We start from the raw sequence: 5,657 nt of genomic DNA on the forward strand, positions 1-5,657 counted from the left end.
CCCAGATGTTCCCTGAGTCCTGAAATGTGGGCAAAGCGGGCTGGAGAGAAAGTGGTTCTGTGGTTAAGAGGACTTGCTCCTCTTGCAGAGGACCCAGGCTCTCTCAGCACCCCAGTGCCCACATGACAGCTAACGAGCTATTGTAACTCTAGTTCTAGGGAGGCCAACCCTCTCCTCTTCCCCACAAGGTACTGCACACACGCGGCTCACCTGCACACATGCAGGCAAACAGTCTTACCATCGCATAAGCTTTAGAATGCATCGCTGTGCCTTTCTTTGCAGCCCTACTTCTTGGTGTGGAATTTGAAAGATAACTTTATTATGAGAAATATACATCTACCATAAAAAATAAGAATATACAGAGATGTACACTAATCAAATAGATACATCTACTTTAATGAATAGGCAATCTATACTTTAATGAATAAGCAATGAACATACCATATACATGTGAGTTAATTAAAACAGCTATGTCTACATTAATGAATATAGACTGTATAGAGATGTGAGTTCCGACACAGAGAGATGGGAACTGTAAAGGCGTGGAGTTTTGTGTATGTGCGGTTGACGTTAGAACAGTCTATGGTAGATTATTTTAACTTTTCAATGTTAGATTTAATCCCTGCATAGGCATAAAGAAAATAGATGCATAGAAGGAAAAAGAGGAAGTAGCCAGCACAGGCCCCTATACGCTGAGCTGAGCAGGAAGGCGGGCGCTCTCCCTCAGAGCTGAGGCCGAGCCCTCTTTGCACATTCAGTCAGGGTCTGATTGAATCGCACAGCTGAGATTATAGGTGTGCACCACCAGGCTTGACTCAGATTTCTTTGGATTAATACCACCACTTTTTTTTAACCATTTACTTTTTAAAAATAAATGCTTGTGTCATATTTTAATTGCTATAAAAGACAAACCGATTGGAGCAAAATACTGAAACTATGTGCTTCCGTGGAAAAGTAAAAGCCCAGGACTCCTGATGCATGCTGTTCCGTTGCATGCTGTCCTCACCTTCAGTCAAGGCCTAGCTTTTGAAGTTTCTGTTGAAAAGTCAGCTGTTGCCGGAGCCGGGCAGGAGCGTGCTTCCCGCATGATTTAGCCACTCTCTTGGGGTTTCCATCTCTCAATGTATTTTCTCTGTTCTGCATGTTTAGCGTTTTCATGATGATATGACGTGGGAGTTTCTTTTCTTTTCCTACTTGGTGTTCTGTATACATCTTGTACACAAACAAGACTCCTTTTTTCCTAGACTTGAGGACTTTTCTATGATTATATAAAAAAATATTTTCTATACCTTTTGCCTATGATGTATTCTTCGGACTTTGGCTCTTTAGCCCATATACTGGAAACACAGTCTGACAGTCATAGAGAAACTGAATTATGCACACTGTCCACTCTCTTCCCTTTCTCTCTTTCTTTCCTTTCTTTTTTACCACACAGCTTCATTGAGCATTCTTTTAAAATTCCATTTTGCTCCTTTCTTAGCATGTTATTAGTGTATCAGTTCTTTACCCTTTTAGAAGTCACCCAAGGATTTACAATATACATTTTACAACTAACTCAAGTGTGCTTCCAAAGAACACTGTCCAACATCAGAGCTAGTGCAAGTGCTTGGTACCAGCACACTCTGATTTCTCTCTCAAGTTTCTTGCCTCCGCTGTCATCCATTTTACTTATGGATAAGTTATGATTGAATGCATTGTTTGTATCAAAGAATAATAAAAAACCAATTAATCATTTTGGACTAGAGCTGTAATTCAGTGGCACCATATTTAGCACTTGCCTAATACACAAATACACACAAGTCTCTGAGTTCATTCTCTTCAGGTTATACACAAAAATTTTGTCCTTTTTTCCCCTTCTTTAAAGACCTTTCTTTATATAGATCCAAGTTGCTGACCTATGGAATTTTCTTCTCTCTGAAGAACATTTTTTAAATGAGGATTTCTTGTGTGTGTGTGTGTGTGTGTGTGTGTGTGTGTGTGTGTGTGCGTGTGCGTGTGCGTGTTTGCTCATGCTCACATGCCTACACATACATGTATGTGCTGGTTCTGGGAAGGTCAGGAGAGGGCATAGGATCTGGAGTTGGAGGTTTAGTAGGTGTTTGTGAGTTTCAGGGTGTGGGTACTGGGAAGTCTGCAAGAGCAGCAGCCATCACTCTTGACAGATGAGCCTACATCTCTCCAGAACCGGAAGAACTTCTGTCAAACATTTCTTTCAGGGTAGGTCACAAACAAATTTTGTTTATTCAGAAAAGTTTCTGTCTCTTTTTGTCTCTCTCTCTGTCTCTGTTTCTCTGTCTCTGTCTTTTCTGTGCTTGAAACAGAATTGTGAGTTTTGTTGTTGTTTGGTTGGGTTTTGTATTGGAGGGGTTGTTTAGTTTGAGTTTTGTATTTTTTTTTTTTTACTTTCAACACACTAAAATGTTTCCTCTTGCTGTCTCCTGGTTCATGTAGATTCTGGAGAGACCCTGGGGCCCGCCGCCTCCTATGCTGAGATGATCGCTCCTCAGCTTCTCTCAAGAGGCTCGGTTTGGCTCTCTGCAGTTCGCTGCTGCTGTCCTGTTTAGCTGCTGTTCTGGGTTCCTGCCTCTTTGGCTTGGGAAGTTATCACGTTGCTTCCAACGCTTCCATTCCTCTCCCTCCCCTCTGCTCCTCCCCCATGCATGTCTTACCTTTCGTTTCCCCAGGTTATGTGAGTCACCTTTTGCTGTCCCCACAATCCCGGACATTCTGACCCACTCCCCCCTTTCCTATAGTTTAGGAGACTAGTATGACACATTCTTGAGATCACTGGCACAGGCTTAAGCATGTCCAGTCTGCCAATTGCTGAATATCCATCTCTGTTTTTCATTCCTAACTTTTTTCTTCGAAATACAATTTCTCTGCTGGTGTTGCTATCTGCCATTGAAGGCCATCTCTGTTTTCTTAGCATTACAGTGATAGTCATTGAATTCCCTACTCTTGTCATTCCAATGCCTTTGCCCTCCCTGAGTGAGTTTGACTCTGGTGCCTACTGTAATTCTGTGTCTCTTTGTCTTCCTGTATGCCAGCCTGACTCAGGACTTCTATTCTTTCCATTTAGTCTAAGGCTTTCTTTCTAACACTATTTCATAGGCTATTTCTATGGAACTATTCTGGTTGGATTTTTTTTCCCATAAATATTTCACTTGATTATGAGTGTGGCTGTATTTAATATAACATCTTACTGGTTCGTCTTATGCATCTGCTTTGGTTTTTATTTAAATTGTGTGCATGTGTGTGTGTGTGTGTGTGTGTGTGTGTATGTGTGTGTGTGTGTGTGTGTGTGTTGTGTGTATGAAAGCACAGGCACTTGCTTGCCACAGAGTACATGTGGTGTTCAGAAAATAACTTTAAAGAGCCAGAGGTTCTTTCCTTCCACTTGGGTCTTTGGGATTGGATTCAGGTAGCCAGGCTTTTGTGGTTAACGCTCTGTGTCTGCCAACTGACTCCCCACCACCAGCCCTTTGGTTTTTGTTGTTTGTTTGCTTGCTTGTTTCTCATTTCATTTTCCTGTGTTGGATAAGTTAAAATCACTACTTTCCGTTATTCAGTTTGGCATACATTAATTACCTATTCTTTAAAGCGGTTGCTATAGTGTTTATAGTCTACATTGCTGATCAGTGTCTCCCATGAAATAAAGTTGCGCATTGCACATACAAGCATTCAAAAGCCTTTACAGTGCACTTTCCTGCCCCTCTGGTTGGTCTTTGTGTATTGTTATCATGCCATTCTACTTAAATGTTGTTTTCAACTCCATAGGAAGCTGGGTTTATTTTTATACAGTTATCTTTCAGTGATATCTTATGCCTCCCATATATTGCCATTCTTTTGTGTTGACCCAGATGTCTGTGGGGCAGTGAAATCCTTTGGCCTTGAGACTAACCTCCTTCAATATCCAATGCAGGGTTTGCCTGCTGAGTGACATTCCCTCAACCTTCGCATGTTGAAAAGTCTTTTGTTTGTCTGCATTTTAAAAGATAGTTTTTCTGGGTGCTCTGGATTGAGTATGTCATGTCCCCCAAAGATTCATGTTTGACCTTTAGTAAAGGCGTGGCGAGGTGGTTGGTAACGATTAGAACAGTGCCCAGAATAAACTCGTCCTGTGGGAGTGGGTTAGGTCTCAGGGGCCTGGCTTAGTTACTACAAGAAGGAGATGGTATGAAAAGAGGCTACCTCATGTGTCTGGCCTCCTCAGAATCTGCCACTTACTACTATATATACGCCATTGCTATGGGACATCCTCTACCATTGAACGTCCTCTGCCATTGAACTTCCTCTACAATGGGACTAATATGCCATGGGGCTTCTAGATGTTTTTTTTTAATCTTTTCAAATACTAACAGCCAAGAACGTTCAGTAGGTAAGAAAGAGTCTCTGCTTAGTGTACAACCATGGGGATCTGAGTTCAAGTTCTCAACACCCTATTTAAAATTAAAAACAAAAACAAAAACAAAAAACAACCACGCACCTGAGCCTGTAACCCCAGTGCTGTGGGGGATGGAGACAGGAGGATAGCTGTCACCACCTCACTCCAGGTTCAATGAGAGACCCTGTCTCAAGGGAATAAGCAGGACACCCAATGCCCTCCTCAGACCTCCACATACTCACAGGAGCACTGCCCTCTCCTACACATATACACACAAAACAGAATTAATTAATATGTAAAACAATTATCAGAAACCTGGCCCAGTGTGCCTGGTGTGCCCAGTGTGCTGTCTTTGTGTTGCCTATGGTTGGGGATCTTGAACTATTTGAAATTGTGTGCTTCTGTTTAATTCAGAATGTCTCCAGCCATTATTCCACCAAATTTGTTTTTCAGCTCCTCTCTTCTGAGAGCCTGGCTGCTTTTAAGTTCTGCACTTGGTGTTGCCTTCAAGGTTGCTGTTCTTGTTTACTTGTAGTCTGTCCCTTAGGAGAGTTCATATTGGCTCACCCTGGGCTTGCTATAGCCTCCTCCCGCGGTATCCAGCCAACTGCTGCTCCTCTCTCCGTGTATTTTGTCTCTCACACGTTGCCTTTTGCAGCTTTATGTCTTCACTTTGGGTCTTTTAAAGATTTCCTCTTCTCTCTTCACATTCTCCCTTTCCTCCTGGAGTGAGGAGGAGGAGAAGGAACAGGAGGACAAGGAGCTTAACGTTATCAGTCTCATCGGGCCTGTCATTTCTGGTTGTTTCTATTGATTGATGTTTTTTCTGACTATAGGTTGTGTGTTCTTGTTTTTACCCCTTAGGCTACTTGCATGTCTTAGGAGGCCTTCTTTGTCTGGTGAGAGCAGAACCTTTCTGTCCCTGTGAGAGTTCAGGAGACCAACAACTATTCTCCTGCCTTCTCCAGTGCTCACTACACACACACACACACACACACACACACACACACACACACACACACACACACACACAGGCATTCATGCTCAGCTGGTACTGCAGAAGAACTTCAAATCCCACCCCCATGCCCTCAACCCCGCCTGCCTCTGGTTAGGATCCTTTCCTGGCTGGCAAATGGGAACCCTCTCAGCTCACCGAGCCCCTTAGTCTCTGTGGTTCCAGCCCCCCACCCCCACCCCAGGCTGCAGTTAGAAATCTCAGTAGCACAGGAGGGTGTCCCTTTTAGCATCCTGTGCTCTGTTGCGCAATCTCTGA

This window comes from Rattus norvegicus, chromosome 15, assembly GCF_036323735.1.
Source record: "Rattus norvegicus strain BN/NHsdMcwi chromosome 15, GRCr8, whole genome shotgun sequence".
Lineage (NCBI taxonomy): Eukaryota > Metazoa > Chordata > Mammalia > Rodentia > Muridae > Rattus > Rattus norvegicus.